Here is a 10,015-nt window from a genome sequence, read left to right as displayed (position 1 = left end):
AGCCAGGATAGCCACGGTGAGGTTTAAAGACCTTCTTTGTGTTGGTGTGCCTCGGGCCAGGAGACTGGGGTTGGGAGGGGTGAGGAAGGCGGGCCCTGGGTGGTGGGAGTGGTGGGCGTGGGACTTCCTGAGCCAAGCGCACCCTCTTGAATAGCTGGCTCCTGAGGAGAGTTAGTGGAGAGTTGACAGCCCTGCGTGGGGACTGTGCGAGGAAGGGACTCAACAGCACGGCCGAGTTTGGTTGGGAATCCCTGCACTTTGACTGACGCGTTTGGCCGGGGACCTTGGGCTGGTTGGTTGAGTTCAGCCGCCCTCGTAACCCCTCCTTGCTGACGTTGCGGGTGGCGGCTGAGGATGTTTTAATACCCGGGGACAGCCAGAGCGTCATCATCATCCTCAAGCCACTACTAATGTAATACTTATTCTTAGTGCTTTTTATTTGTTAACTCGCCTAATCCTCAGAGTAAATCTGTGAGGTAGGGACTGTTCTTATCTCTGTTTGACAGATGGGGAAACTGGGCCACAAAAAAGTGAAGCGATGCGCCCTTGGTCCCACCGTGAGGGGCAGAGCCAGGGTTCTGCTAGACCAGAGTGGGCTTCACTGTGGGTGGGCCCAGGTGCTCGTGCATTGAGGGAATATTGAGGTATGTGGTCGTGAAGGACATGCTCTTTGGTGGCCACTGCGTCCGCCCTTGGGACAGGCACTTTACCTGCCTGAGCTTCAGTGTTCTCACCCAAGAAGCCAGAATAAGGACACCTGTCTCGGAGGGCCACCGGGGGTGTAAAGTGCCCAGCACACTTCGTGACCCACAGTCAAGATACAGAGCATCGGGTGGTTAAGGACAAGTCATTGGACAGATGGTCAGTCAGTCAGGTTACCTGAAATGCTTTCTGCATGTGACCTCTTTTGAATGGCTTAAAACTTGCCTGAGGCTCGATTCATTGAACATGCTGCTGAGATGGGCTCGTGCTAAAAAATACGCCCAGAAGCTGGAGGAAGAAGCCCGTGATCAGTCTTGATACGCTGCCACACACATTGGAAGTCACATTTTGGGACGATCTGCTCTTTCTCTATGGGAAGATCCCTGGTGAAATGGAAGCCCAGTCAGGACCCACTTTTTGCCTTATTATGACGAAGAACCATCCCAAGAAGTGGGTGCCTCAGGTGGGCCTGGTCATCCGATGTCAATCCTACCCTACTCGCTCAGAAGCCCGCAGCTTCTGTTCTTGTCCTGCCCGGCCCGGTTCCCCGCCCCACAGCAGCCATAGCGTCTTCTCCCATGGAAGTGGCAGGATCTTAGCAGTTGCGGGTCAGAGCCATCCCTCAGAGACTTCTTGTCGTCCTCTGTCCCCTGCTGTCCTCATTCATCACTACACTTCTGTTTTCATCTCCTCAGACACCTGCAGCCACGTTCCTGCCCTGAGCATTTGCCAGTTCCTCAGCCAGAAATGCTCTTCCTCTGTTTTTCCTTGGTCCCTCCTTCCTATTGAGAGCTCAGCTTCCAAGTCATGCAGAGAGGCCTTCCTGGACCACCCTACCTGCAGTATGACCCCCACCGCCTCCCCCAGCACCCCGTTCCTCTCCTTCTGGCCAACCTCTGGCTGTTCTTGCTTTTTCATTTGGGTACTTCACGGTCAGACTGTGAGCTTGGTGAGGGCAGGGACTGCTTGTGTCTCATTCCTGCAGCTTCCCCAACATCTGGCCAGGGACTCCTTGTTGAGTGAACGATTGGATGAATGAATGCCTCTTCTCCCTGTGGTCGGGCTCCCGGAGAGCAGAAGGGTTGGTGTGGGGCTGCTGCTGGGACCTGGCTGGGGACTGTGTCTTGTGTTGGTCCGAGCCCGTCCTTAGTGATCCTGATCGAGGGAAGCTGGCTTCTTATGGCCTGTTGGCCACGAGCTCCAGGTCCAGCCCAGCCATGGTCAGCCTGTTCCACATCATCCTGCTCTTCCTCACACTTGGTCTCGCGACGAGCTGCCAGCACTGCACCTGCCAGCGCCAGCCCCTGGCCGCATAGGATGCTGGCAGGTTGTCCTGGTCCGAGCGTTCTCCTGTTGTGGGGTTCCACTTATCTGTTTCCATCTGTCATTTACTCATTGGTTCATTCATGCCAACGTGTTTCTCTGTACCTGTCCTGCACCAGGAAAACTGGGCTGAACTAACCACAGCCTCTGCCCTCAAGGTGTTTTCTTCTAAGCTGAGGCCTGAAGGAGAAGGTTTTTAGGGAAGGGATGGGGGGCAGCAGGTGCCGAGGCCTGGAGGCCAGGCTTTGTGGGTGTCCCATGTTGAGTGATGAGGCCAACTGGGCAGAGACCTGTGGACTTTATCCTGAGGGTGATGAAGTCCCTTTTCTGTTAATTTTGCCTAAGAGTTAAAATTTTCAGAGGGCGGTTTATTTTTAAGTCCTTGAGGGGCCCTTGTGTTAGGTGTTTGTTACATAAATGCGCAGAGTAGTTCTTCCTTATTATCAAGTAGTGGGCAGTGGATGGTGTTTGGGGCTCCCCCCCCCCCCGTCCCTTCCAGTCCCGTGTTTAGTTAGAGATGGGCCACGAGCCTTTCCCAGCCCTCTGAGGGATAAAGGGCCTCTCAGTAGGTCATGGTGACTGGCAGGCTGGCATGGCCCTGTCCCTGTCCCTGCTCGAACCAGGCTCTTATGTAAGCAGTGTCCCCAGGCCATTCAGCGGGCCCTGTAGACTGCAGGGCTTGTGTCATTGTCCGGGTCCTTCTGAACTCTGTTTTTCCTTTTTAAAGGGACCAGGGAGCACTGGCTGGGGCTATGCCAGTTTTGTGGCGGGGCCTGTAGGGATGGTGCCTGTCCTCAGGGTGCGGGTGGGTCGGCCGAGTTTGGGGGAGGGCAGTTTAGCACCGGCACGGGAGCGTTGTGGAGCATCAGGAAGCAGGTCGGAAATTGAGGGGCTCACAGAGCTGGAGCCTCCACTCTTCTTGTGGGGAGCAGCTGTTTCCCAGGACCCCTCAGGAGTCTGACTGTGGTTGGGGGGGGAGATGGGGTTGGGGGAACATAGCTCTTTGTGGGTAGTGAGGGGAGTATCAGAATTCTCAGGGAGGGGGCACCTGGGTGGCACAGCGGTTGAGCGTCTGCCTTCGGCTCAGGGCATGATCCCGGCGTTGTGGGATCGAGCCCCACATCAGGCTCCTCTGCTATGAGCCTGCTTCTTCCTCTCCCACTCCCCCTGCTTGTGTTCCCTCTCTCGCTGGCTGTCTCTATCTCTGTCAAATAAATAAATAAAATCTTTAAAAAAAAAAAAAAAGAATTCTCAGGGAGATAGGTGTAGTCTGAAACAATATGTCGTTGGCTCATTATTCACTGCAGAGACTAAAGGCTAACAAAATCTCCTGGCTGAGGATGGGGATCCACCCACCATTTACCCCAGGACAGGGCTGGGTTGAGCCACGCAACCCCTGTCTTAAATACCGGCGTTTCAGGAGAGGTGGCTTTGCCTTTCTCATCTGGGGATCCTGTCATTCAGGGCTCATCTTGAATGTCACCTCCTCTGAGAGGTTCCCCCTGACCCACCCAGGCCACATTACCACCCTGGTGCCTCTCCTGTTTTGGTTTTCTGCATGTGGCACTTTGCACCTACTCATAGTTTGTGTGTGTGAGCCCCTCGCTCTCTGAAAGCCTGGGCCTCTGGTGGGGGCTTCAGTGGATACCGTGGAATAAGTGATGGTGTGCATGTCTGTTAGAGATCCCGGCCTACAGAGCAAGGCACAGGGCAGGCTCAGGCAGTTAGCCACATCACTGATGCAGATCCCCCCCCCCCCCGGGCACTGTAATCTGATGATGAGGAAGGACCCTGGCATGTTTGGGTGCGCCGCTGCTCCTCGGGACTGGCAGTTCTGGCTCTGAGCATGTGTGCCTAGCTTCACTGTGGTAGCGTGGGCTCCTGCCCTTGGGTCATAAAGCTGGTCACTGCTCATCTTTTGGCACTATGGAATTTGGCCCCTTTCCCCCCCTTTTGGCCCAGAGTTACCTGAACTCTGAGTTTTCATATAAGGATAAGGTGGGGATCCCATGGGTAGTGCTAAGCCACAGATCAACAGACCCAAAGAATGTTTCCCGCCAGGCCCCTCCAGGCACGGTCTGAGGAGTGGGCCTAGGGATGCACTCTCTGCCACATTCTGGCTCGCCTGGGGTGTCAGTGGATGGCGCATGAAATTGTGGTCATCACCAGTCTCCCTGGTTGGGCCCAGGAACATGCACCCTGGAGAGAGAAGGCACGGGGAAGGACGTCCTTACAGAACTCCTGGGTTCATTTTCCTGTCGACCAGAGGGGTGAGTGGAGGCAGCAGAAGCCTGTGGGGCTCAGGGTGCTGCTCACAGGTAATGCTGCAGGTGGGAAGACAGCCAGGGGCATCTTCCTGGAGCCCTCTCTCGACTGCGAGAGCCAAGCTTTTCCTCTTAATTCACCATTCCCTTTAAAGACGCAGGTAGGCCTGTTAAACATTCCAGAAACCCTGCACGCCTCTGCTGAAATCTTAACTTATTACTGCTCTCCTCCCTTCATCCCAGGATGTACAGCTTTCGCCCTTGGTGTTTTCATGTTCCTGAAGTTGGGCTGCATCTTATGACTGAGATATATCTATACATCTCATATTTACCTAGGTAGTCCCCTCCCGCCCATTGGTGACTTGGTTTGAATCAGCGGTATCTCAGGATCCAGGAATTAGAGTGTCTTTTTCCCCACTTGGCACCTCTGTGTCCTAGTCCAGGCTCCACGGAGGTCTCTGGCCTGGGTTGTTTCTGAGACTCACTGCTGTATCTGCTTCCACACTTGCCCCTGGCAGCAAGAGGGATCTTTCTCAAAACCAGAGCAGGATGTGGCGCTCCAGTGACCCCCCGAAGTGCTTGTCTGGGCCTCCCTGCACTCCAGCCTTCTCCTCAGCTGCTCGCCTTCAAGTCCATTCTGCTCCAGCCTCTGCATGTTCCCGAGCCCTTCCAAACTCTGTGCTGCCTCAGGGCCTTTGCACTTTCCACAGGGAGCCTCTTGCTGGTCCTCCCTTTGGCTTCATTCTGGCTGTGGCCCAAATTACACTTCCTTGGAGAGGCTTTCCCTGACCAGCTCCTGTGGTGCTCTGGGCCCCCTGCCCTGCTTTCTTTTCTTCATAGCACCTGGTATATCCTGAGCTCCTGTTAGGTGACAGATGCTTTACCCCTGTTCCCGAGTGTGAGCCGGTCTGGTGGGGGAGCATGGTCTCTCAGCTGTGCCCACCATTCTGTCCCAGCACCCGGAACGCTGCCCGGCACACTGCTGTCACACGTAGTCTTTCCATTCATCAAGCCCGGCACCTAGCACGGGCGCAGCACATCGAGGGGCTCAGTAAGCGTTTCCTGACAGAATGGACGGGAACTTCTCAGCAGGAAAGACTTGTGGAGCTTCCAGAGACACCGACCCAGTCCCCAACCTCTGCCTTACGTGCTTTGTCAGTGAGCTGGAGCGCTCTGTGGGGCTGTTAATGCGCATTTCAGACTTAATATCCAAACCTGAGCTCTAGATTTCCCCTCAGACCTGCGTTTCCCCACTCCAGTGAATAGCACTTCCAGCCTTCCGATCACCCCACTCCTCGGCTCTTGGACTCTGCTTGTTCTCTCATGCCTGGTGTCCCAGAGGACTTCTGGAATGCAGCCACTTCTCATCAGCCCACCCCCCGCGATCACCAGGCCCAGGCCTGGGGTTGGCAAACTCTATCCAGGAAGGGCCAGATGGTAAATATTTTGGCCTTCGCAGGCCATACAGCCTCTGTGACATCTTCTCAGTTCAACCCTTGTGAGAAAAGCAGCTGTAGATGATACATTAAGCAACAAGTGTGGCCATGTTTAATATAACTTTGTGGATACTGGAGGTTGAATTTCATGTAATTTCCACATGTCATGAAATAGGTAGGCTTCTGATTTTTTCCAAACATTTACAAATGTAAAGACCTCTTAGCTTGTATAAAAACAGGCGGTGGACCAGATTTGGCTTGTGGGCCATAGTTTGCCGACCCCTTGGTGTAAGCCATCTTTTATTTTGGCAGAATTCTTATTGGGGTTCCTGCTTCCACCCTGTTCCCCTATAGTCCAGAAGGATTCTTTAAGTCAGGTCGTATCCCTGCTGTGCCCAGAGCCCTCCAGGGTTCCCACCTCACTTGGAATAGAAGACAAAGTCTTAATGTGACCTCTGAGACCGTGCACAACCTGTCACCTCCCCCCAGCCCCCCCCTCCCAGTCCTTCCAGCCACACAGGCTTCTGCACTGTTGCTGGAACACACCAAGAATGCTGTACCTCAGGGCCTTTGCACAGGGCCTTTCTCTGCCTGGATGCTCTCCTCAGATTTCTCAGTAGCTCTTTTCTCCACTGCATTCAGAGCTTGTCTCAACATCTCCTCAGGAGGCCTTTCTTGACCACTTGCTATAAAACTGCACACTCCTGCTTCTCCTTCCACTGCCTGTCCCCTTTTCCCACTCTGCTTTCTCTGTGGCACATGGCATCTTCTGATGTTATATGTAACTTTATTTGATTGTTTCCCCCCCCTCGCTAAAATGTCACCTGCACATGGGCAAGGATTTTGGTCTCTTTCCACAGCTGAATCCCCAGAGCCTTTAACAGTGCCTGGCATGTAGTGGGTGTTTAGTTGATAATTATGCAGTGAATGGATGACCCTCAATTTCCCCAAAAGGGGATTAATAGTAAAAGAGATAATTTGTGTTGAGAATGTGTCTGGCACATTGTGAGCGTGCAGGAGGTGTTAGCTGTTGGCTGTGTGTATAAGGCTGGCCACGGGGATCCCGGAGTGGGCTGTTCCGGAAGAGCTTCCGGGGTGGACTAACCTGCCTGCCACGTGGGCTGGAAGTGCTGGACGCAGGTGGGGGGTCGGCCTGGATGAACTCCTGCTGCTGTTCCCATCGGCTTTTGTTTGCAGAGCTCAGTGTCTCCTTCTTCTTCCAGCTTCTTGGCCTGATGGCACCTTCCTGCTCAGAGATGCAGAGACCAGACACGGTCACCACTTCGACCTGGCCAGGCAGTGCAGGGGTGCAGACCTGGGCCATCCCCTGAGGGCCTGGGGCCAGTGACAGCCCTGGAGGAAGAACGTTCAGTTCTAAGGAGCAAAAACAGATGGGGCCCTGTCCCTGGGGCTTGTAGCCAGGTGTCATTGGGCTGGCGACTTGTGCTCCTGAGCTCATCCTCCTTGTCTGTAAAATGGGGTAACAGTGCCAGTCTAACAGGGTCAGTGTGAGCTGGGGGTGGCTGGGTGCTTGGTGTTCACAGCCCCCAGGGGGCAGGGCCGGCTGAGTCCCTCAGGGCAGTGATATTGGGCTTCTTCCAGAGGGCAGGGCCCATTTGAGGAAGGCAGCCCTGCTGGAGGTCTTCATTGTCACCTGGGAGCTTTTGAAGCTGTGGGCGCCGGTTCCCCCTTCAGAGAGCCTGGGCCCTAGGTTGCCCAGGCCAGGGCTCCTGAGCTGAGTTGCATGAGCAGGCAGGGTTCCGGACCACGGGGCAGAGCTGCCACATGTGCCATGAGAATCGTCTCTGTTAGGTCCTCTTTCGAACACTGCCATTGACCAGATGGAGCAGCTCGGGCTTAGGCAGGGAAGACTGGTCTGACTCTGGCCTCTGCAGCAGTATCTCTTGCTCAGTGTTGGGAACTGCTCCCCCCGGGGCACTGCTTTTCCCCTGTGACCGCCTCAGCCCACCACAGGAAAACGCGCCGGAAGCGTTAAGACAGCTGCTGCGCCTGCTGGGCCCCTCTGTGTGGTGTCAGGAGGTGGCACGTTTTTCACTCTTGGTACCCTGAGTGTGCTGGGGCCACGGGAGGCTGAGACCTGGGGGGGGAGCAGACTCAGCCCTTGGGCTCCCCTGCAGGGCACTCCCGGTGGAGGTGATGTGTCCTGCAGTGTCGGGACCTTCCAAGACTAGTGTGCTGGAGTTGGAGTGTCAGCAGGGAGGGGGTGCCTTCCAGATTATCAGATCCAGGGGCCCTTCCCTCCCTTTTTCTCTGTTAGCATTTAGCCCTGCTCTTCAGAGTGGCGGTGGTATTGCATCCTGGTGGTGAGCTGGGGGTTTGGGCCCAAGCAGGCAGGTTGGCACTGGCTCTGGCACTTCCTGGCTATGTGCCTTGCGCAAGGGCCCCCTCGTTTCTGAGCTGCCTAACTGGGGTCACAGCCCTCAGCTTATGGACCCAGGTGAGGCTAGGTGAGTTATGCAGGTGAAGGTCTTAGCACAGTTCTTGGCATGAAGTAGGCATGTGATAGATAGTACTCGCAGAGGCACTTCCAGATGGCACACGCCCCAGCAGCTCTGCTCTGGGTGGGACAGCGCTCCCTGGAGGCCGGGGAGATGTGGCCTGTGCCGGCTCGGGGAGGTGCACGGGCTGTGGGTGCCAGTGAGCAGCTGGTCAGCAGGCCTGAGATCCAGAGGCCCTGCCATGTTGGTTCAGTGTCCCCTCCAGGTGGGGCTTTGTGTGGTTGCAGCGACCAACCCAGGGTCACACGAGCACCCAGAGAATGTTCTCCAGGATGCTGCTGGGCTGCATGGGGCTCCGCCAGCTTCTCTTGGCCCCCATCCCAGAGCCTAGGGATGTTGGTATTCACACACTGACTCCTCTTGTCTGGCCAGTGGGGGTGGGAGGTGGAAACTGGCTGGTTGAGGGCCTGGGAGTGGGTAGTTAGTGTCTCCCAACCTTTCCCAGCCTTGGTGACTATCCCCCACTCTGTCCCCACCATGGCACATCGGGGAGGCTGGTGCAACTGCCCCGCCACCTCAGAGAAATGGGGTCACGGGCTGAGGCCACTGGGGAAGGAGGTATTTCTGGCGGAGCAGGTGCGGCCTGTGCTGGCTTCTTGGCAGCTGAGCTCAGGGTCTTCTCAGCTACCCTGGCATGAGCAGTGTGACTTCGATATTTCTGGAAAGTGGAAGGGAAAGGGAGCTGCAAGTGCTGAGTCGCTGAGTCCAGGCAAATGGGCCCAAGCCTCTGCATCTGTGAAGTGGGTGAGCCGGCTGGGTGCTCTCCAGCTCAAGGCCAGGCCTCCGTCCTCCGGGTGCGGCAGCCCTTGGACCCTGAGTGGGGGCCTGTGGGGGACACGAGTGCCTGGGCCAGTTGGCTGAAGGACCTGTCAGGGCCTTTGCATCTTTGCCTAGAGTCCTAGGTTGCACTGAGCTGGGCTTGCACCCACAGCGGGCCTCTTGTGCCCCAGGCCTAGGAGAAGATGTCACCCACCAGGGCGCACACTTCCTCACAGCCCCGGCCACGCCACACAAGGGGCCCAGTTGGAGGGCCCTTTCCTGTGGGATCCCAGAGAGCCTGCTGGAACCAGGGTATGCGGCCTCGCACCATCTCTGCGGGGGCCTCTGCAGAGCGTGCGCTGGCTGGGGATGCAGCCCCAGAGGCCTGTGTGTGGTGGGGGCTGCATCTGGGCTCAGGTGTTTACTGCGGCGTGACCTGGGTGTGCCCCTCACCCTTTGGAACTCGGCTTCCTCATCTGAGAAACGGAGCTAACAGCCCCTGCTCCCTCGGCTGCTGTGCAGTTGAAAGGGGAGGATGAAGAGAGGGGTCTGGGAGGCTGCTGCAGCTCCAGGCCTGCCGCTCTCAACTTATACCCATCAGGCAGGTCCTGTCTTAGGGGTGCACCTAAGTTCCAGGTGTGTATGTGGGAGCTGATGAGTGTGAGCTGGAAGCCAAGCTGACCCTCAGACCTGTGCCTGCCCCTTGTCCCAAGGGGCCAAGCTGACCCTCAGACCTCTGCCCTGAGACCACTGAGTCTTGTTCACAGGTGGGAGAGGCCTGGGGAGCACCGGGCCTGGCTGTGTTGGTAAAGATGGGGACACTGAGGCTTGAGTGGGGCCCGGGCTCCTGGCGCCTGGGCCCTGTGTGCTCCGGTGGGAGCAGCACTTGTAAACTTGGCTCTTCACACCTGAGCTCGGTAGTGCCTGCTCCTCCCGCTGCTCCTCCCTTCTGGGGCTCAGGTCAGAAACTTCAGGCTCTCCCCCCCCCCCCCCCCCCCCCCCCCCCCCCCCC

The 10,015-nt window shown here is 56.5% G+C and overlaps 1 protein-coding gene and 1 long non-coding RNA gene across 2 annotated transcripts in view; one reads left to right on the top strand and one right to left on the bottom strand.

Moving 5' to 3' along the window:
- Positions 1–10,015, top strand: part of TECR (trans-2,3-enoyl-CoA reductase) — a 22,572-nt gene that overhangs the window by 3,236 nt on the left and 9,321 nt on the right. The gene's annotated exons all lie outside the window — the stretch shown is intronic.
- The window catches only part of LOC103682113, a 22,278-nt gene that overhangs the window by 6,115 nt on the left and 6,148 nt on the right, over positions 1–10,015 (bottom strand). The window contains exon 2 of the long non-coding RNA XR_005834602.1: positions 6,831–6,971. This is a non-coding gene — a long non-coding RNA (uncharacterized LOC103682113). The remainder of the gene's footprint in view (positions 1–6,830; positions 6,972–10,015) is intronic.

This window comes from Ursus maritimus, unplaced genomic scaffold (assembly GCF_017311325.1).
Source record: "Ursus maritimus isolate PB19 unplaced genomic scaffold, ASM1731132v1 scaffold_14, whole genome shotgun sequence".
In the NCBI taxonomy this organism is placed as follows: Eukaryota; Metazoa; Chordata; class Mammalia; order Carnivora; family Ursidae; genus Ursus; species Ursus maritimus.
This window is presented reverse-complemented; position numbering and strand designations above follow the sequence as displayed.